Here is a 25237-nt window from a genome sequence, read left to right on the forward strand (position 1 = left end):
AAAAAGAGAAGAAGAGAAAATAAAGAAGAAAAGGAAGTTTTACGATGGTCGGTGACGTAATTAGTCAGTTGACTGGATCGTCATGGAGTATTAAAGGTGGCATCTGCAGTTCCGCATCTTCCAAGTTGAAACAGAAAAGTCACTATTTAATTGTCGTCAGTTTATAAAAGGAAAAAGTTATGGATCGTAAAAGATAGAAAAACAAAGAGAAAAATAAAATTTGAAAAAATATATATAAATTTCTTTTTATTTTATTTTTTTACTATTGAAAATTATCTGTAAGAAAATTAGTTTTGTAATATCAAATAAATAAATGTTTAATTATAAAATTTAATTTTTATCAATTATTTAAAAAAATGTATTTAATTATAAGTTATTCATCTTTTAAAATTAAAATTAGAATATTTCATTTTGAATTTTTATTAGTTCTAACTTTTATTTTGTTAGAGAATAGTTTACTTTTTAATGTTTTAATATATATACACCTATACTACTTTTTGTACTGTTGTAATTAAATTAGGAAAAGGAAAAATTAAACTCTAATTAAAATTTTTAATTAAATCAATTAATTGATTTAGAAAAAAAAAGCGAATTTAGTTAATTCTTTTTCTCCTATTTTCTAAGTCGATTTGTAATTAATCTTTTAAATTGATTTAAATGGTGATTAATTAAAACTGTGTTTAAAATATTAGATTATTTTATAATTAAAACGATTGTAAGACGAGTTTTTTTACTAAACACTTTTATTAATTAACAAATTTAAATTAAAATATTTAAATTCTACATAAAAGTTGAACGTATTCAAAATACAGTAAAGATTCGATACACCTGCAAAATTTATTTTATTTGATTTTTTTTTTTACATAAATAAACACACAAATGTATATAGAATAAACTATGACCATTTAAATTCTCTTTAAATATTCTATTTCTATTCAAAAAGTCAATATTTGCCGCCATTTTCCAGCTTTAAAGGATAAACTCTATTATCTCAGGTGATTTAGATATAGTTGTATAAGCTCAGCTGTTGTGTATTGAACTATTCAATAAAATGCCTTTTCTAGCAGAAACTGCTTTATCAGATAAACTCCTAAATATTACTTAAAAATTTTTCTGCAAATTTAAATAAATAAAATGCATATTTTTAGCGATGGAATAAAAATCTAATTTTGTACTTTATCTCATAAATAAGATTAATTAAACTGCCCGATTTTTATATGAAAAAAATAAAGTATATAAATTGAACTAAAAGCTTGACATTCTCTTTGTTTTCTGGGTTAATTTTAAGAAAAAAAATGTCGTAAAGAAAGAGAAAAATTGTTATGTACGACACAACAGGCATTATAACAAAGGAATAACAGAGAATATATGGTCAAAATCTTTTTAGAAATTGCTATTTTACCAGATTTGAGTTATATATGAATGACAAAAAAAGAAAAAAAAACTTTATTTATTCCGCAAAAAATGTGTAGAAAAATAAAAAATAAAATAAAATAAAAACTATATTACTTTCTTAAGCAATAACAACCCTCTAGGAAGTATATATTTAATTTAAAATAAATTATCTTTAAAACATTCAATGCTTATAAACGTTTAAGTAGATAAATTTATATTAAATAATTTTTTTTTAAAGGGCGGCTTATAAAAAGTATAATTTAATAATATTAAAATATTTATCCCGGTATTTATTGATAAAAGATTGTTCAAAAGGCCATCGAGTTGCACAATTCAATAACCGATGTCCTAGAAAAAGTTTACAAGATCCTCTTTAATGTTTAGAAAAGAAGAAAAAAAAGGGAGATACTTTTACAATTCATTTTGAATGGTTCAATACAAATCTTATATATATATATATATATAAAGAGGCGTGAATTACTTTTGCTTTTTTGTATTTATGTATTTTTACTTTCATAATAATAATTTTCTGCCTTTAAGCGATAAAAGAATGTTGAAAAGTCACTCGGATTATTATATATATTTAAAAAAAGTAGATTTTAAACAATTTTTTAATGTTGAAATTTTAAGTTATAGAAAGTTTTTCAAATAAAAAAAAACAATTCATATTTTGATTAAGATAAATTGTATCCATTTTAAGTAAAATGTTTTATTTATCTTTAAAAAATGTACTCTATAGAACTGATATTACTTAAAAATTGCTATAAAACTTTATAAGTTTTAATGTATAAGCGCTTTAAATTATATTTATATATAAAATAGACGAAAATCTAAGCATTATATAATGAAAAGTCTATAAATATAATATAATAAAATCTACAACATTTTATTACGAATACTAAATAAAAAAAAGTACAATTTTATGCGTATTTTATATCTTTTATCTCGGGTATTTAAACTAGAGCCTGAAGCTAGCATAAATATCAAATAAGATTGTTGTAGACACTCTTTAAAAATTAAACTACAACTTTGTTTACCATTATAAATCAATCTCGGAATTTTTCTAATAAATATTTTATGATATTTTCTCTCCTTTTTTCTCCATCAATTTGTGGTGATTCTGACATTAAAGAGCTTTTCAACATTCAACGATAACAACCATCTTGATGGTATATTTATTTTAATAAACGTGTAGAATTGAATAGATTTAAATTCAAAAATGAGAAATAAGCGGAAAATACAGGAAACAATTTTACCTAAAGTTAAGGTTTCTATACGTAATTAATAATAGTTTTTTTATTTTTTATTTTTATTATCTGACTCTCCATCCTGTGGACACTAAAAGGGCCTTCTTTAGAGGTTAGGCCCACAATTGAGGTAACCAGGTAATTAGGGACGTGGTTTGGCATATGTGGGACAGACCACCCCCGAAAAATTCCTGGAGTTATCGGCGTGAATTCGATTCCGGATCCCTCAGAGCGGTAGAATTACTACACCCAATCGCCTCAGCTATTTGGCCGTCACGTTAGTTCGGTTATAAATTTTATAAGATTAATTATCAATCGTGTAATAGCAACACGATCTGCTTAAAATAATTAAGATATGTGAAAAATTTATGAAAATATCTCATATCATAAAATGGCTATAGTTATACATACAGTGCCTTAATGCTACGATATTTCATATTAATTGAATTTGTAAAGTCATTAAAATCTATTTCTGTCTAAATTATTCACATTCATCAATTATTCCTCATTTCCTTTGAACGATTTGTGAATTTATAAATGATTTTTTTACATAATTGAACTGAAAAAATTCAACTAATTTTTGTATTTTTATAAGGAAAAAATATAGAAAAAAAATTACTAACACGAAAAGAATTTATTTTTATTTACTATTAGCGCTTAGTTTACTCTTAAGAATTTTAAAAAAAAATTCTCTTTTTTGAGCTTTATTAATGCAAATATTTGTCATAAAATCTGATTTTTTTAAAAATTATATTTTTTTAAAGAGAGTAGTGGAAAAAAAAGCAACAATATACGTGTAAATGGTAAATTAATTTTGTTAGGAAGAGAATTAATATTTAATTTTTGACTAAAAATTCAATTTGAAAATCGAAAATCCCCGAAATTCTTATCATAAAAGAAAGTTATGAATTGAATTTTTATATTATCTCTCTCTCTCTCTCTCTCTCTCTCTTTATTCATTGTTCTCTATTATTGAGAAGATTCTCGAGTTTATTAACTTCCGTTTAAATTAATAATTCCACGAATATTTTTGTTTATATTTTTATTAAAAATTGTTTATTTAAGCGACTACAAGTCTCATACATCAGAACGTAATTATATTATACTAGTTCGATAATTATGATCATTCGGTAAAACAAAAAAAAAAGTGATTTAATTATGATACAATTATTTTAAATAATTGAAATATAAATATTTAATCAAATAAATTAATATTAAAAACAAAACTTTTAACAGGAAAATAAATATTAAAAAAAAAAAAAATAATAATAAAAAAAAGGAAACTTTGATTCATTAAAAATTCCATCGTGCAAACTTTCGACACTAGATGGCGCGTTTCGGTATTCCGTCTGACAATGGCCAAAGGAGGAGAGTGTAGTTTGGGTCACGGTTGCTTATAGTTCGTTAACATCTCTTCTTTTAACGATTAAATTCATCAATTACAATTTAACTAGACGATATTTTACTGAATATATACGAGAGTTGAACGAATTGGGGTAACGAATTCATGGATTAAACGGAGAAAAAGCGAGGAAGAATCGTCATCTGCCTTAGTCAAGTTTTGCTCCGAGCTACTACGGTAATGGTTGATTTCTGTTTCTTTTTTTTTTTAATATTTACACTCGTTTCTGTTTCGTTTAACTTTATATATTACTTGTCTTAACTTATACACGTATAACACAACGTATCTACTTTAATATTATTTGTAAATCCAGTATAAAAAACTGTAGTTTAACATATGGTGCCTGTCTAAAAGGTCTCTTCACTTGTCAAACGTGTATTGGCCTTTATAATAATAACCATTTAATTATAATCGGTTCAATTAATTTATAATTTAAATAATGGCTACTGTTTATCATTGATTAATAATTTCAATTTTGCTTATTTTAAAAGATATATATATATTCATTTGCTCGTGTATTTCATTTTTATTCAAAATTATGTTTTAGCATTGTGGCCCTTATTAATTAAATCATTTTAATTAAGGTCTTTATAAATGTAAACAGAACATAGCTTATAACTGATCTATAAAATGAAGCATATATTACATGTAAATTCTATATAAATCTTATTTTTGAGTACTTTTCACTTGGAAATGGGTTTGGGATTTTATTAACTCTCTCATATTTTTTAGAATTTGCTGGTGTAATTATATTCAAAATCATGTTTTTACATTGAAGCCCTTATTAATTAAAATTCTTATATATTTATAAATGTAAACAGTAACCTGGCTTAAACTGGTCTATAAAATGAAGTGTATGTTACATATGTAGTCTATATAAATCTTGTTTTTGTGTGCTTTTAATGTGGAAATCAGTTTAGAATTTTATTAATTCTCTCATATTTTTTAGAAAATAGTATATAATAAATAAACTTGATGAAATTACAATATATAAGATTAGTTATTATTAATATATTAATATGTTTCTATATAATTTATACATATACACACATTAGGCTACAAAACCATCATTAAACAGTTATCGTGCAGCGACAACATGAATAATAAATATATTTCACATTATAACTCTATATTGATAATTTATAGGTAATATATACGTGTAAATTTCATATACTGTATTTTACGGACTATAAGACGCTAGGGACTATAAGACGCACCTTAATTTTTAAGCAATTTTAAAAAAAAAATACCTATAAGACGCAATGGACTATAAGACGCACCTGAATTTTGGAGGCAATTTTTCGAAGAAAAAAGTGCGTCTTATAGTCCGTAAAATACGGTATATATGTCTTACAGAGCTTGTATTTATTCTTAATGATATAAGTTTTTGTTACTGTTAATGCTTGACACATCTACTTCAGTCTTTAGCATATTAATGTACCAAGGTTTTAGTGAATATGAATGAAGTATTCATTTAAAAACAGTAGTTCTCTTATGTATTTCCTGTTAAGGAAATGGCTATTCAATAATTTTGATACAAATTATATGATAAATTTATTATACATATTAATATAGTTATATTTTTATATATTATACATGTATATAATTTTTTATTTCTACACATTTTATTAATTTAAAAATTTGCATGAAACTCTTGAAGTTAACTTTGATATAGTTTTATAAAATTTAATTTAAAAAAAGTTTGTAAGATATATACACAAACATATCCAATTTATATTTGTAATTCTAAAATATAAAATGAAAATATTTTGCTTTTTAATATCATTTTAACAATTTAATAACTTGTTAGATTTATTAAATATTACTAGACCATGAACATTTTTGATATATTAATATCAAAGCTACACTATTATTAAGTTATATAAATAACTTTTTAAAATATAAACACTCGAAAAAAATTATTTAAATCCTATAATATCTAATGATATCCTTAAAATCTTTGTTGTTATTACAGTTTAAGAAGTATTGTGAAAATATTAAGTTAAATAATGAATGTTGTTTTTCCTCTTGAATGGAATTAAATCTATTTTTAATATCTTCATAAAAGGTATAACTGAAAATTGAATGAAATATGTACCAAAAATTGAATATATATATATTATTAGTGGTGCAGATAAAGTTGACAAGTGGATGACAGAATCTGCAATGCAGTTCTGAACTATATTAGGTGAATGAATAGAATGGAATAAGATGGCGTATATTAAAATCATTCAGGCAGAATGCCTTTTCGAAAATTGCCTTTTTTTGCTCTCTTATGATAGAAACGTGCAGTTAATAAGCAATAACAGTTGCATTCTGGTTCAACTACTTCATACGACCATCATTTCTTTTGCAAAAATTAGGTCGCCATTTAAAAAAATACACTGGAAAGCATATTATAATTGCCATTTCGATTTAAACACATGGTGTGAAATATGTTTACGCAGAGATTTATTTGAATCGGTTATAAGCAGGAGAATATAAGAAATCTTAAAGTGTCATGTTATAAAACTTAGAAATAATTATATAAGTAAAATTTACAATATTTCGTATTAAAAGCGAATTTATTATATCAATAAATGTTTTACTTTCATCTTTACTCAACAATTTTTTTTTTTATAAGAAGAAATAATGTGAATTCACCGCCTTAAAAATTGTATTCTGTAATTATAAATGGAAATGTGTGCCAAAATCAATGCCATATCACGCTTCTAAAAGTAAAGTCATTGTAACAAAATTGTTGGGTCACGATCGAATTATAAAAACAAAATTCAAGTTCTAAAAAAAGTGGTCGGAAGCAATTAAACAAAATGTCCATTTAGTTAATAAGGCTTTTCTCCTCCAACAGCTTTTAACTCCACATGCAACTTAAAATAAATACTTTGAAAGATTTATTGAAAAATATTTAGCGAAATGTAGATTTACTGAAATTATTCACATGTACTTCCAAAGAATCCGGTAATTATTTGATTCATTCACCGTAATTATGATATATTTAAATGCATATTGCCTTCAATACTATTGAGAATTTTTAATTGAATACGTTTTTTAGATAGGTAACATTTCATATTATACAAAAGAACTGTTTAATAAAAATAACTTAATGTGTTCTTTCTATTTATGAATATTTTATCAACTTCATTCAGAATTATCCATATTTTACTCTGAATAAATCGAAAAATTCCAGTTAGTTTAGTTGGGAGTCTCTCTCTCTCTCTCTCTTTAATACTTCAGAAATATTGCCTCCATTATAAATGTTTTATGTAAACTTACATAAATATAAATATTGAAATACGAAATATTTAAAATATTTGAAAATCAGAAAAATAGTTTTTCAAACAGAAAGAAGAAAATAGTTTTTACGACTTTCAGATAAGATCATAAAGCTATTAAATGTAAGGAGAAGAAATTGGTCTTGGTTTGGCAGCTAAGTACATAATATGTATTCTAATTTTATTAACGAGAAGGGCAAACAGTCCATCAAAATTCTCCAAGATTCCTAAGCACTGTAGTTCCACATTTGTTGAATGGTACCGTTTAGTCGTGTTAACTTAAAACTGCTGATTTGTTTAAATATCAATAGAATTTAGTTAATGTGATGCGATTAAGAGAAGAGCGATGAAACGACAATTGCTATTCATTTCCTTGGAAATTACGCTGAATATTTTGACAGGCATCTACTTTCCGTCGAGTACAAGATAAATGTTCTGTCTTGTTGTTTAGACTGTATAATGTAACATAACATTCAATGGAGGATTTGTCGAGTTGTGAGATAGATGGAGAATATTCTGTAAAGTTGTCCCAAAGGATCATGTGGATGTTGTTTTAGTGAATCTTATGAATTGATCGAGATGTTTTATGCGCAAGAGAAAGAGTTTCGATGGAAAATTGCTGAAAATTATTCTATTCCACTTACATTCCACATTCTTTATATTACAGTTCGGGCGAATTGATTGTTGCAATTGTTAGAATAACCCATTAGAAATGATGAATATTTTAAATATAAAATAGCTACGTTTATTGGATTGTTGAGTGGATGAAAATTATTATTTCCTGGAATTGTTATTTCCCCCCCTTTTTTTCTACCAACCATTTAATGAAAGCACGTGATCTAACCTGATATGCAAAAGTGAAAAAAAAGGAAAATAATTCGGCCACTCCCATTCATTGTTAGATTGATTATTTCACTAATAAATAAATAGTTTATTAATTTTAAAGGGATAATGTAACGGTTCCGTAAAAGTTAAGAAGTACGTTTTCGAACCATTTCGTCTAGCTTCTCTATCGTGCGGTCAATACACCCTTCTGTCCGACCCGGGGGCCATCATTTACTAAAGCTGTGCACAAGAAATTCGATAGGGTGGACCACACGAACCCCTTATGTCACGTGATAGTTGGCATGTAGCCAGGATTTGATGCTTTTTTTAATCCGCCGCTCTCGTATACGTACACACACACACACACACACACACAAAACGTGTATATAATTTCATTTGTATTTAATGTTTAGACATTAAGAGAAATACAAACTTTTAATAATTAGATTTGAATTTTACCTTTTTTAAGTCAAAGTTTTAGACTTTTTCTGTAATTCTAGAAGAAGAAAAGAATCAATTAGTATCATGCTTTAGAAAACTTTTGATTTTTATTTCTATTCTGTATTTCTAATCCATCCTGATAATATGTATGAAAAGTTTATTTATTTTTTAATATGTAAACATTAAAAATTAGCGTAAAATAAAACAATTAATGAATAGATTTTCTTAAAAAATTTTATTGAGTTATCCAAATCTCAGCTTCCTTGAGATGACTTGTTAATGTTAATTACAATTTATAGTATGGATTATTACAATCAACAGCAGTTTGTATTTAAACCATAATGAAAATCGTTAGTTAAATGTACAGTACATTTTATAGATAAATTCTCTCCGTTAACTGTTTAGATAGTTTATTTTCTTTTAATATCAAATTGCGATAAAATTCCTCACTTAATCAACATGAACTTTTATATGTATATATTTGATGTGTCATGAAACTATGAAAATACATGTTACTAAGATTTTGAAATGTTAAATTCTGTTATGAATATTTGCGAATTTTAATGATACACCTTACCGTTATATATAGTTTTCTAGATACTGATCACTAGCTGAGAATAATTTTTGCAATATTTATTTAATAAACCGCAAATATCTAGTTGCCTATTGAGCATTTCTTATTTGTCTCAATTATTATAGAGCTGTTACAAATCTAAATACTCTTGGAATCGTGCAGGCGATCTGTCCTTTGATAAGCACTAATTAGATTGTGAGTCAGTATACTGATTGACAATGTTTCGAATATTGGATGAGTCATACTTTAACGAACAGCTAGAGGCTAAGTATATGCTTCGCTTCATCGAACTTTAATAATTCTACTTGGAAATTAATTCATTAATTTTATACTTTAGTGGATTATTAATGCGAAAGTGGAAAGTTTTCGATTGACTGATATAGCAAATTTGGATTTACTTAAACTGATATATTAATCTACCTTGATCTTAGCTACTGAAGATAATTAAATATTACAGAATAAAATATATCTCACTGTTAAAGTAAATGTATGACCTTTACTCATATTTGTTCTCCCAAAAGCCATGGTTATTGTTAAGGTTTCGGAAACCCGACAAAGTAGCAATTTACTCACGAGCTAATTATAATTGTTAGTCATCTGTTATCTTTGCAAAATACTCAATAAATATTCGGTTTACGATTTCAAAACTTTGCAAATCGAAAATTAATTTTAATAAATTCATTGCTTATATGCTATTCGTTTATGGTGCATAGACATTGTATTGTATAGGTTATATATGGCACACTCTGATAAGTTTTGACATAAATTCGAAATAATCACTTGTTTTGAATAATTAAATAATACTTGTTATGATATATATATATACATAATACACACCACACCTATTAATATTCATTGCAAATGTTTAAAGAAATAATATATATTAATGATTCATAAAAAAATTCTTAAGAATCCAAACTACAGTAATATCATATGATAGTTTCAACGATATGCCGAATACACTTAATAAAATGATGTAAGTGGAAACTGGACAGGTGGTGTTTCACACCTTGTCTGACTCATATTCCACCCACGTATATGCTGTCTGGTATCCACCCTCAATTTACAATTTGGAACAGTTGTAAATTTTCCCCCCTTGTTAGAACAATTATGCTGATCCCATTGAACCTGTCGTAGGAAATGCATCTTTGACCTTGAGTAAGCTTCTTCCTTCCGTCCTTTTTATTTATTAATAATCGATTTGTTTTTATTGATAAAAGTAAAAGCTTTATTATCCAAAGGAAAAAAAAGGAGTATAATGGTATTGGATAATGTTTTTACGGTTATAATCCATCATATATTAAATGGGCAAAATAATGATGGTGTATCTAAATCTACAAAGTGGCTAATTTTTTTCATGTTACTTTTCTTTTGACAAAAGTATAAATCAGAATGGCGAATAAAAAGCTTATTTTTTGTTCTGTTTTTCTTCTCTTTATGTGATTTTAACGTTTCACGAAACAAGAACAAAGCGCCCTATTTTTAGAAACTCATAATGCGATATTAATTTTGGTTTTGTATGATTGTTGTGGAATTACATAAAAGAAAATTACGATTCTTCCCTTTACGAATTTAGCATGGTAAACACTAGAAACATGTTCACTAATGAAAATATAATTTCGTTACTGGAAACACTTAAAATCTCTTTGTTTCCAAGATGACGTTCTCTCAATTTTAATGCATTCGATCCATGTAATCCCGTGGCTTAATTCGTAGAAAATGATTGTAAATGGTATCTTGATTGAAGATTCATCATTTTCAATTTTCATTTTCCGCTCTAAAATTTTTCAACGGATAATCGGATGCTAGTTTTTGGCTTTGAAACTTCTGTAACAGTTCTGCTTGATTATAGTTTCTTTTGAAGAAAAAAAAAATCATCTTTTTTTATAGAGGTTTTTCCATCGGATTTCTTTAAAATCGATTGCTAAATAACGAGTTTAAAACTTGGAGATTGTTTAGTCGATTGGTGAAATCATTAACTAAAGCAGGTAACCATTTTTGATTATCTCGCTTCGATTATCAAATCGGATGCTGTACAATGAGACAGCTATTTCCTTTTGCAATCCTTTTAACAGAGGACAATATATTATAAACTTTAATTCTATAAAAGGTTATTTTAAAAGCAAATTAGCAGAAGATGCGATTTAGGAAAATATCGAAGACTTCGAACCGGAAGCACGTTTTATTATTAGTTTCTATTAAGAGAAATTAAACTTTAACTGTCTATTTATGCAAATGTACTAACATTTTATATAATATAGTGTACTGTATACTAGAATACTGCACATAAACACACTATTTATCAACGTTTAGGTCATTACACCGGAATGGTATATGTTGTAAATACCGTAACTCCATCCACATCAATATCTGGCTATCTAGAATGAACCAGGAGCCGTGTAACGTAAAATTTGGCGAGTCGTGTAATGATCTGTAACGTATTATAGTAGCTGGAGACCATCAGACTACTAGATGACGAAATCCTCAAATATACAACCAAGATGGAAATATTATTATTAAGCATATGGAGTAGAAATCTATAATCTCCCTTTTAAAACTGGCAAAATATTTACACGAAGAGAATCTTTTAGGATTAAAATGGATTAATAACTAAGAGTGAGTTATTTTGTTTGTTGGAAAGCATTAGTTTTTATTATCAAAACTGTTTACTTTCGTAAACTCATAACTCCCAGTTTTATGCAGTGTTTGTGCGTTTGGTTTCTGTACTGACAAAATATCATCGAGTTTCTAGGCGTGACCAAAATAGTAATATGGTTGGCGCATTCTTTTTTCGTCGCGATTGAAAATATTTCCAGACTTGTTCAATAATTATTGATTATTCATAAAAAATGGAGTGAAGATATCAACAATCCATTGACATTTACTACTGTCTGCTTATCGATTGTATACTCCGAGGAGATGGAGAAGGAAAGTTGTGGGGGCAATCGCGTGTCTCCTCTTCATTATCTGTCTTTCCCTGGTTGAGTCGATTTTAACTCGAGGGTGAAAGAAATGACAACATTCACTGATAAGAGAATTATCTTTACTACATCTGAAAAGTTGTTGAGTCTTTTTGAATTTCGCCCAGAAGCCATCTCTTATTGTTACTTGATGAATAATTTTCTTTCCTTTCTATCCGGTCGTTGTCTTTTATTAAAATCCCATCCCCATTTCCTGAAAGTATTTAAAAAACGAAGAAATAAATAAATAAATATATATATTACTTTTCCTGTATTACTAGTTAACGTAAAATTAGAACCTCTTTTAAAATTTCGCTCTTAAGTTATTAGTATCTAAATCTAATTTCTTTCAGAATAATAAATCTTTAATAATTTATGACCGTATTCTTTCTGAGGTGATGAATGATGAAATTTAAAATTAACCAATCGCATGTGTCTAAAAGTGAGTTTACTACTGGAAGGTTAAGGAATTTTTTTTATTTTTATTTTTCCATTTTTTTTTTATAATGCAGAGTTAAAGAAAGAACCTGACGCGCTCGTTATGAATACATGGTTATTGTAAGGGAGAAATCGTTATAAAAATGACTCAGGATTCAAGTATCTTCTCTCCAAACCGAATTGTCGTAGTTTATGTATCAGATGGGAGAGTTCATGTTGAGAAAGGGAACGATGCGGGAGGAATGAGTCATTCTACAATTCTGTGGCAACCCAATGCGGTTTGTACGTGATAATGCCGCACTCTGGAGGATTTTAAATGGAAAAATTATTACACCTGTTTTTCTCTCTACACCGCGATATATAAAATATATAAAAGTATTATAAAAACTCTGTAATTACCTAAAAATCCATTCCTTCAGCTGTATAGTTGATCGTAAAAAAGTTAGACATATGTAACAATTCTTACGAGTTACCGTTAGTTATTATTGAAGTGATACTAAAAAATGGAAACTTTATATAAAAGTTAGCTGTAAGAAATATAAAAATTGATTTTTTTTAAGTTTTAGATGATAAAATATAACAATCGTTCTATGCAATTATTGATTATTACATGTGCTCCTTTACAGACAGTTGTCATGGTACCGGAGGAGGAGTAACCTGCGGAAGGAACGTCGACGACTTGTGTAGTACCAAGGGCTGTCTATAGAGGGCATCACTAACCGATGTGTCCTTATAGCTGACTGGTAAGTTACTTTCTTAATGGTTTAGTTGCTGATAATTTCTTTTTACTACATATGCCGTAATTCGCACCGTCACTAATATGTGTTGTTTTGTTAAATTATGACCAAAGTCTTAAATTATGCAGTTTAAGTTTAAATTGTTTTTATCTCTGTTTAAGTGTGGCGTGTTTTAGTTTTAAAATTCTCCAGCAGATGGCAATTTTACAGTATGGTTTTGATCTCTGTTTCCATTGACATGTGGTTTTGTTAGGGTCGTCGTTCTGTTTATAATTTTGATTGTCTCTTTCACTTAAGTGAAAGTGAAATTACACATAAATTTGCGTGTGTCTGTTTGTCTCAAGGACAAATCAATGTGCTGCTTTTGTAAATTTACACAGACTATCACGCACATTGAATAATCTATACAAACTCTTTTGTTAAGAGAAACAAATAAACTAATATTAAAATAGTTTGTTTCAAATATTTCATTAATTATTTCAATAGAGGACATGTTATTACAGCTTTTAACTTATTTATAAATTCGTGCTTTGCATTTTTGCCAATTGAATATAAATAATTAACATATTATTTATTATGTCTTTATAGAAGCAATTATTAAAAAAATCAATAAAATTTTATTTATTCAGATTTAAGTTTGTTTTTATTAATTCATTTTGAATATTATTAAATATCGATTCAAATAAGAAGACATTTTCCAAAAGAAATTATTAAAATTAATTTATTAATTTATTTTAGAATTTGTTTTAATTATTTGTAGTGTTGAAAATTCTAATTAAGTTTTTCTATAACTGGTAATGTTTGTAGTTACAAATTTTTTAATATTAGTTACGTAGAACAAATTATTCTAAAATTATAATGACTCCTTTCAGTGAAGCTTGCCAATAGTTCTTAGACTGCATTAATAACTTAACAGTAATTCTTTTAACTCTTAATGACCAAGAACATAAGTTTTTATATTTTCATAAATGGTTAAGTAATATTTTCTAAAAACTTAATGATTCATAAAACTTAAAAATGCATTGACTCAGTTAAGCTATAATTTCTGTTATGAAATTTTACTCTTAAATATTTTTAATCTGGTAAAATATTTACTTTATATATATAAATATAAATTTTAATAAGCAAAAGTATGTGTAGGATTATAACCGTAGGAATCAAAAAATAAACCTTAAAAGTTTTTTCGTTTGTTTGGTTCTAACAATGTGATTTTAAAAATTTATTATTTTGTTTGACAAAAAAAAAAGAAAACAAGTAGATACTCTAACAAAAGAGTCTTTCAGTTACAGATTAATATATCAATGTATAACTTAGTTATTTTTTTATTTCTTGGTGAAGGTTTTAATAATGCATTCAAATGTATTTCTCATATCTCGTAGATGGTGCAATGTACTTTTATGTTGCAAAATTTTCAACAAACTTTAAATTGTAATCATTACAGTATGGAACATAACTAAAGAAATTTTCTTAAATCCATTTTGATTAAAATATTGTATTTTAACTTCCATTAAGGTAATCTGGGTGAATCTGGCAAAAAGCCAAAATGGAAATTAGTGACTATTATTTTTAAATAGAAAAAAGTTTATTAAATAAAAGCAATGTGTTAGTTTAATTTGTAGCACTTAGAAGTTTTGACTAAACTCCTTATTAAAATTGTTTTAGTTATTAAACTTTTTAAATGAAACAACAGTTTTATTTTTTTGTTCAATTGAATTGAATAATAGTATATTATTGCTTTAAATAACATGATTGACTACTTGTTTTGAAGTTTTTTGCAATTTCATACATGAATTTTATGGACAGTGTATTAGAAACTGTCCATAAAATTAGAAATTTTGGAATTAATTTTCTGTACAGCTTTGTTCTTTACAAATTCGTTAGAGCCGAAAGTAGTTGCACTAGAAGTTGAAAATGTTTCTTTACAAATATTCATATATCATCTTCATTAAGCAGTTGTACGTACGTGTGTATAATTGTATAATGTTTTTTGATTCATATAGAGATATTTTCTAATACTCTATAAGTTTTTAAATTTTGTAGCTGTTTGAAATTTTAACTAATAAAAAAACATTTTTACTTGTATTTGTATATAAATGAGTTTGTATTTTTTTTTTATATAAGTTATTTCTACAAATAATCTAAATAAATTCAGTATAAATAATAAAATTCAGAAAGTAAAGTTTGAAAAAAATACTACATTCTGTATTAATCAGATACAAAATTAACTTTGTGAGTAAGTTGTTATAAAGTTAAAAATTAACTTTTAATTGTATTATAAAATGAAAACAAGATATCTTAATTTATTTTTTTTTCGGTTATCCTAAAATAAAAAATAATTAAATAATATTTTTATGTATTGCAAAATTATTGAACAGAAAGTCATTTTTTATATAATACTTGTTTGATGATAAATTGGAATTTCAAGCTTCATATAGAATTCGAAATGTCTATCGTATTGCTATATCAATAAAGATATAACAGTTTGATGGACATTTTGAATTCTGTACAAAGGATAAAACAGTATTACCTCAATATATCAATAAAGAATGTACCTGTGACTGGTATATCATCTAAACTTATTGAAAATTGTAAGTCCGACTTTCATATATCATATTTCTTGGTCTATATTTTTATTGAATTTGTAATTAAAACAATGTAGCAATTATTCTAGATTTTATATTTTAAATTTATGAAATAAAAATATTACTTTTTAAGAATATTTTGAAAACATTGATAAACTACATCCTGAAAAATGAATTCTGTGATAAAAAATCATAAATATTTAACAGTTTATTTATTTATTTTATTTTTTTTTACCCAAGTATCTATATTTAATAAATTATTCTTAAGTTTTAGCATTCTTTGAATAAGATATTGCATAGATTCCAATTGAATTTGCTTTATAAAAATAGCTACCTGATTATTATATTTATGGAAATATTTTTGTTTTATTATAAATGTTTTAATGAGAAATTAATAACAGATGGATAAACCTCAAAAACTACTAATTTATAAGAACAAGAAATCACAATAGTGTTTTTATTATGATTTTCTATTGTTACAAATAAATTTTTGAAATTTTTGATTTTATATACATACATATTATAAAACAAAACTTTAATTAAAAATATTTATTATTAAAATTACATTTAGACAATGATGATAGTTGTTATTTATAGTATTAAGTTTTTTAATAATTTTGATATATAATAATAATAATTTACTGCAGTTAGATTAGGAAGATTGTGCACTAAAAGCATGGAATAGTTGGATACATTATTTTTAAAAATGACAATACTATAAACAAAACTATTATGAGAGAAATATTAATTGTCTCTCTCTTATAACCCTGTTATTTATTATGATTTATAAATGTTCTGTGAACTGGAAAAGAAGAAAAATAAATATCCTTTAATAAATCTGATGATGACTCATCTATCAATCAGCCAATAGGCATACAAATGGAAATAACTTGTCAAACAGTTAAACAATGTGAAAGAAAAAAATAAGCCATGTCTGTTAACGATGAATATAAACAGACGCTCAGTGATTTATTTGGTACAGATTAATTTCTTTATTTTATTCATTAACATATTATATTTGCAAAACAAATTTTTCTCACAAATGTTTTTTCCCCTCCTCTATTGTAGTTTATTTTCTTATTATTTTTGGTTATTGCTGTAATGTTCATCATCACAAATGTAATGTCATAAAATGGATTGTTTTGTTGTAAGGTGACAAACTATATTTTATCACTATTGGATTACTATGTCATAATGTGAAAAACTATATTTTTAAAATATGGTTGTAACGGAACTGTATTGGATTTATCATTGTAGTCAAGTTAACTGAAAAAGATTGGACTAGAAATATTAGCTAAAATTAATGTCCTCAATGTGATAGGAATATAGAAAATAAATGAACATTATACAAAGCTATCATTTCTATAAAATACAGATACAAAGAGTTTTTAGATATAATAATTTTTATGTTCACTATATAAATATATATTAAGTATATCTACTTTTGAATATTGCATCACTATTGATTTTTTTCTACATTAATAAGTTATCTTGTATATTACTTTAATTTGTTGTTTTGGATTATGGATTTTCTTCCAATAGCTAATGTAATGCAAATTTTTTCTAAAAAAGGTTGAAGTTGAAAACTCCTGAATTGCTATTTTAATCATTTCACTTGTTTTTAAAAAATTAAAGATTAAATTTTTTTTAAAGGTTTATGATTAAATTTATTTAATATTGTTTATTCATTATTTTTTTTTATCCAAGAGAAACCAAGTGTTATTTCCAGACAAGTAATTTCAAAACTATTGTTTTAGTATTTTTTTTTCCTCATGTTCCATATTAAAAGCTATTATTCTTATTATATTCATGTTTTTCACGTTGAATTTTATATTTTGCTAATAATTCTACATAATTACTAAAGCAAGAAATTTCAAGGAATTACTTTAAAAAGTGGAAATATAACCAATTAAAAATTTAGCCACTTAATAAAGTAATTACTTATTAGATCTTTACTTCCTTATTCTGCTGAAATTTAGATCATTTAGTTTATTTGGTATGTAATAAAATTTTTAATATAGACTGTTATAAATTCTAGAAATTTTCATTTACAGAAATTTTTTGTATTAAATGTCAGAAAAGTCTAATATGAATAACTATTTTATTACTTCTAGATTTTGATGACTTTTATAGAGATTATTAATTTGTCTAAATAATTAATATAATACGATTAATTTTAATTTGTAGTTTTGCTGTTATATTTTTAGTTGAATCCAGAATATGATAATTAATTTAGATTCAATCTTTGATGTTTATATGCTATTATTTTTCAATTGATTAGAATTTTATAAATACTTTTTCACATTATTTTTTATACTTTAACATAAGTTCATGTTCTGATTTATTTCTTTTAAGCCAAATAATATAAAGAACTCATTTAATTATATTTATAACAGATCATGTGATAGAAAAAATATATACAGAATAATGAGTTAAAGATTTCTTCGGAAATTGACATTGATGATGTATGAAATACATTGATAAATCTTTATTTATAAACTGTGCTTCAAGTATACTCCAATTTGTTTTAAATTTTATATTTTTCAAAAATTGCATTTATTATATGTAAGAATGATTACATTTAATGTGTTAATGTTTTTAATTTAATTCTGAAAGAAATACAAAATATTTTCTAGGCAAACTTGGTTAAAGTAGTATTGTCTACTTAGTGTTGTATTAGAAGTAAAATCTGCAATTTTCTAAAATACTTTGATATTACACAATATTTATGATTTATAGAGTAATGAACATAATTGTCTATTATGTTTTATACTTTACAGTTCATTATCTATATGTATTTATTTCTAAATTCTGTTGAAATTTTTAATTCATCAGTGGTTTTAAGCATTTTGGTTTAAAAACTTCTCTATATGTAAGATATGTTGTAAAATATTAATAATTTTATTTAATAAAATTTGTTTGTAATGAAATTTTATTAGAGAATAATAGCATACTAAACGAAATTACCAATTAATATTATAAAACTGTCTTGTAGTATTATGAGCATTTAAATACAAGAAAAATAAACTTGTTTAAATAATAAATATATTTTGCCAACATTACAAGTATCATATTCAGGCATTATAATTCTTGTTCCATTGTTTTATTATAAATGCTTAATGATACTGTAATGTTATTGAATATATTTAGTAAAATATGTCTAAAATTAACTTCTGAACAAAATGGAAACCTGTTTAGATGGAAAATAAAGTTTGGAATGATTTTCTGTGTAAAATGCTGTTGTAAGTCAGACTTAGAATACTTCAAAGTGGAAGTATGTTTAGAAATCCTAATACCTGAATAAAGTGGAATTTTTTGGCATAACAACATGTAAATTCTAAGTGATAATGAACTATAACTTACTGGTTTGATCCTGATTGACCAGCTTGGTGATGATTTCTAATCTATGATTTTTTTTTCTTTTTAAAATTGTACTTTAATATTATGAAAAGTAGCTATGACAATACAATATCACCATTTCTCCAGCTTTCTGGAAGAGTTAATTAAACCTATGTAGCATAACCCTATATAAAATGGAAAGTTTTGGCAGTATCATTGTGTTCCATTTTAAAAAGGTTTTATTGTGTTTTATAAAAGTGCATAACTTTAAGTTTAATAAAGTTATGGACTTTTAAATGCATGAAAAGTAATATGAAATTAACACCGATGGTTTTGAAATATGCATCAATATTTAAATTTGAAAATTCTATGAATAGATTTTTTTAACAGGTTCATGAATTTAACATACCAACTTTTATTAAGAAAATATTGATATATAGCTAGTTTATTCAATAATAAAATGAATATATTAAATTATTTGCTAGGAATTATGAAATGATTTAAATGTTAAATTTATAGGTCTAAAAAAAGGATATATTTTTTACATTAGATATAGCATTTCATTATTTCATAATATGAGGCAATTATAATCTTAACATAGGAAAAAAAAAATGAAAGATTGTATAATTCTTATATCTTTTGAGCTCAGTGAATTAATATTATCTAATCTAATAATCAAAAATTTATATGAAATATTGTTGATCCTTGTTATTGTTTCATATAATCACTACTCTTCTTGATATATTAACTTTATTGATGAGCTAGATTCTATATTCTAATTATAAAACTTCAGTTAAATGTTAAACTTATGTAGTCATTTTTTGATTCCTATAATAATTCTTTTGAAATATTTTTTAGAGATATTCATCACTAAATTTTGCATTTGGAGCTTAGTATTATGTAGTAAATACATGAAATTCTATACATTTTTCTTGTTTTTGTTATTCTGAAGTTTGACAGTATTATATTTTATCATTTCATTTCTTTAATTGGGTTGCAATTTGAAAAAAAAAATGTATCCCACTGTTGTCTGTGTCTTTCTGTCTTTTTTTATCATATATTTATCTTGTATAATTAGAATGTTGAATAATTTAGAGAATGTTGTTAGATAAATGAAATTCAAGACCAGATATGGAAAGCTTAGAGGCAGGAAGCCCCATTTAACAATATATGAACTTCCGAAGCAAACTAGAAGTCATGTTTTTTTCAATTCAAAACTTCCTCCCCTGAAAGCAGTTAGTAGATGACTAGCCCGAGTCTGTTGTGAGAAAATTATGATGTACAGGAGGAAGACAGTATAGTACTAATTTGAAGTGGAGAGCATATATTTTAAATTAAATGAATTAAAAATATGATTAAAAATTGTAGCTCAGCTATGCGACAATGTCACAATAAAATAATTGCTTATTTTTATATTATAATTGTATGACAAGAAATTGCAAAATTCTTCAACAATGATATTGCTCACAACTGTGTGTGTAAACAAAACTGTTACCACAAAATTATACAAGATGAATATACGATAAAAAACCATTTTTATCATATATATTTATCCAATAGTTGAGACTACAACCATTTTCTTTTTTTGTGGTGAACAATGTTTTACCTATGAAACTGTGCTAATGATGATGCTGTCATTATGGCAACTAAAAAGCACTTCTGTATACTTGACAGCAGCTTCTATAATAGAATGAAAGGTATGATATTTAATAGGGGAGAAAATATATTGAGAAAGGTGTTTGTTATACAGAATATTAATGAAATTGTGTGAGTTTTAGATTGCTAAACATGATTTAAATTTTGCATCTTTTGTATTATGAAAAAAAATAAAAGAATTTATTCAACTCTCACAATTTGTCTAAGCATCACTTTGTTTAAAATAGAATAATTTGATCAGATTATTGGAAGTAACAGATAAATATATCAGCAGACATCAGCATCGACAGATAAATATATCGCAAATGTTTTCAAACAATAATAGTTTTCCTCAGGCGATACAAAAAACAAGCGATGGAACATAGAATAAAATAGAACATGAATATTTAAAATTAGAATCGAATCCATGTCTTGTAAGAATGTTGTTTTGGACAGCACATTCATACGGGTCCAACACAACATTCTTACAAGACATGGATTTGATTCTAATTTTAAATATTCATGTTCTATTTTATTATTATTATTGTTATTATTATTATTATTGTTCAAAAACGTTTGTGATATATTTATCTGTTGTATCACCCACACCAGTAACAGGTTCCAGGTATGTGATTGATTATTTAACACATATTTAACTGGTTCTTATGGTAACTAAATGCTTTATTTTATTTGAAAAAGCATTTTCAGTCCTAATCAGACCATCTTTGGTTTCTTTTGCAGCTTGTACAACTTTTGTATCTATCACAAATATTCTGTAAAGTTTATTTTAGAATCATTACATGATACATGCAAATGTCAAAGACATGTTCTTGAGCATTCCATAAAATATAATGTTTTACAAGCAAAGAACATCCATAACATATCAAAAAGAAGCAATTCAAAGTAATAATTCTAAAATGAAGTTTATAGAATATTTGTGGTAGATTACTAAGAAGTTCTACAGACTGCCAAAAAAACTGAAAATGGTCTGATTAGAACTGGGAATGTTTAATTTGAAAAAAACATTTGGTTACCATAAGAAGCAGTTAAATAAGTGTTAAATAATAACTATGGTGCAAAGTTTTGTGCAAAATGAAAATATTGAAAAATAATATGATGAGGGAGAGTTAAAACAAAGTGAGATTTTATTTTTCACATGATGATCACTCTCTATATGGTGGATGAAGGTTGCCTGAGATTTTTTGTCCAAAAACATCTTTTATCATTTTGTTTATGGGAAGGAGATGACATTTGGTATGCATGATGTAATGTCAAAACAAAATATATTTTCAAACAGTTTTTTTGCCATATGCATTGATAACTGTTCTTTAAAGTGATATAGATCCAGAATTTTAGTGGTATATTTTTGGCAAGAAAAAAGTCTCAGATTGTTTTTACTCCTCATAATAATTTTTAATGTAATTTATAAATATTGAAGTTATGCAATTTATAAGTTTTTTTAACACATCCTTTTAATGTCAAGGATGAATAAAACCCAAATTCCACTAAGTTTTTTCCTACTGCACAAATAGGTTTTGTTTTGGCCGAGCCAATAAATCCTAGTGCTACTAAGTTGTTCTAAAAGACATAAAATTTATATTATTGTCTTTAATTTTCATTTATATCTATAATTAGTTATTAATTTCAATTTTTGTTCATTCTTAATCATTAGACATATGCAGTGTGCACTGTGTGCCTGCATATGATATAATTTACTATACAATAAATTTATTGAGGTTGTGGATTTGTGGGTGATAGTTTTAAATGATAATTTATGCTCTTTAAGCCGTTGCTGCAAGTTGCGCCTAGTGGCACCCACATATTCTAAGGAATGATAAACAACCGTATAACCATAATTTGACAATGGGAATTTACTCCATCCCGATAATCGATCAATGTTTCAGATCAAGACTGATCTACATGGGTGCTATTAAATGATAATATTGATGTTGCAGTTGCATAATAATATCTATCCTATATATTTGATACTAATGTTAAATCCTATTAACCTTTCTTCTGTAGATCTTTTTCATGGGCTGGAAAAAAAAATATATATATACATATACATACATACATATATATTTTAACTTTAACATAACCAGAAGAAATACTTATAAAACCCAGAGTTGGAAAATTAATTACTACACAAATGTGGTATTTTTGCTGTGCATTTCAAAGTTTCCACAACACACTTGCATCCAGTTGCATATTAGAATGTATTCTGCTTAGTGGAGTTGGTTATTGCTAGTTAAGACAAGTTCCAAAGTGATTACAAAATAAGCAGATTTGACTGTTCTTTTTAATACATGTATTTTGTCAGGCATTATAATGATATTACTTAAAATATGTATTTAATTCCAGTTTCAAAATTTATTTGATTATGACATAATAGCAGTTAAAAAAATTAATTATATTACTAAATTTAAAAATTCAAGATATATTTTTTTTTTTACAAAGCTAATTGAAAATTCAGAACCACTTCATTTGATTAATATATTATTGATAAGTTTTTTTGCTAGTAAAATCAAATGCTATTTGAATGATTTTATTAAGTATTACATTAACAAATTAGATTTGAAAATAGAGTATTTCTAAAGAATTAAAATAAATATCTCTTCTTTATAAATCATTTTTTTTATTATAATGATTGCTTTCTTGTTTCATTATATAAAAATGAGAGTTATGAATTGAGATATTTTAAATTTATTTTTGAGATATTCTTATTTGAAATTATTATTATTATTATTATTTTTTGCAATATTTATACTTTGTAAATGATATATTTTAATACTAAGTGTTTTAATTTTAAAATTTTAAATAGAATTCTTCTTCAATAGCAAATATAATAGATAAATGATATCTTTATTATCTTGCTGTTTGTAGGATCAGTAGTATAGTCTACTGATGTGTAATCATTATCATATATTCTTCTCTTATGCTAGTCATTAGTTCTTGAATTACTGTTGTTTATTTCAAGGAGATTAAGTAGATTTCAGAGCTTGGTGAAGCAGTGGCATAGTGAACATAACTGGCGCCCGGGGCACGACACTTTATTGTAATACATATAGTTTGCCTTGGAGATTATTTGGGCACCTCTCTGCAAGTGGCACCCAGTGCATGATACACTCCCTTGCCCCCCTCGCTATGCCACTGTGGTGAAGATTGTCACTATTGATTAAAAGAATAAAACAAAAAATTCAGAGTAAAGTAACATTAGTTGCAGATATAGACTGTATTGCAAGAGATGTTTCTCAACTACAATTTGTTATTCTGAGCTTTGAATCTGTGATTGACACTTCAGTCCATAATTTGAGATAGAGAGGTTTGGGAGAAAATTATTTGAGATAAATATGGAAAATATATTGAATTTAGGCTGAAAATGCAGGGAGAAAAATAAGTTTTGAGATAAAGAAGTTTTCGAGATAAACATGTTTGAGATAGAAGTTCAACTGTTTATACATTGTATATTTGTTTATGAACATCATATTTGTATATACCTTATTTTTGTGCATATAATATTGGATATGTGCACAAAATTTGTGTTTAAAAGACAATTTGAAAGAGGGATGGGTTATTTAGTTATGCAATGGAGAAGGTTATGTGCTGATTTTAAAGTGCAATTATGAACTTAGACTTTTGGAGCAATGGCTGCATATTTCATTGAGAGGTGGGGTAGGTTATGCAAAAATTTTATTTTTATTCTTGCAATTTTTGTGATTATATACTGTCAAGAATTATAAGCACAAAAATATGGTATGAACATTGCAAATTATATTTAAATTGTAGATAAATACAATCTGTCAATATACTTTTATAAATATTCATAAAAATTAAGAGCTTATGACAATTTATATTTATAAGCATTATTAGTTTGAAAATTTCATTATTTAAGAAATATTTATAATTCTAGTAATTTATAAAACATTAAACTTAAAAAAAAAATTGATTGATTGATTGAAAAATCATTTTATTGATATTTTATTGATGTATACGAATGGTGCTACAGAACAGATTAACAAGTTCCTAAACAAAAAGCTAAAAATAAGCTTGGATCAGAACTTTGCACTGATTAGTAGTTCTAGAAAGTCATTTTTTAAATGTTAAAGTTTAACATTTAAAAAGAAATGTTGAAATTTACTTTTATTTGTTAAAATTTGTTAAAAAATAAAAATCTAATTAGCTAATAAGAAATTAGAATCTTATTTTTGGCTTAAATAATTTAATTGGGCTGCAATTTTAGTAATTTATTTGAAATAATGCATTGAATACCTGAGAACTAATTTATGTAATTAATCTTGAACAAATTATATGTATGCATGAACAAGAATGGAATCTGAAATATGATTAAATTATTACGAGATATGTTATAAAGTTATAGCTTTAAAAATGT

General features: G+C 25.5%; 1 protein-coding gene across 1 annotated transcript in view; it reads left to right on the forward strand.

Moving 5' to 3' along the window:
* LOC136984012 (tyrosine-protein phosphatase Lar-like) overlaps positions 1 to 25237 on the forward strand; it is a 197448-nt gene that overhangs the window by 36387 nt on the left and 135824 nt on the right. Inside the window, 1 exon segment of the mRNA XM_067280920.1 lies at positions 13181 to 13297. The gene's annotated coding sequence lies outside the window, so the exon portion shown is untranslated.

Source organism: Centruroides vittatus, unplaced genomic scaffold (assembly GCF_030686945.1).
Source record: "Centruroides vittatus isolate TY-2023 unplaced genomic scaffold, ASM3068694v2 contig_900, whole genome shotgun sequence".
In the NCBI taxonomy this organism is placed as follows: domain Eukaryota; kingdom Metazoa; phylum Arthropoda; class Arachnida; order Scorpiones; family Buthidae; genus Centruroides; species Centruroides vittatus.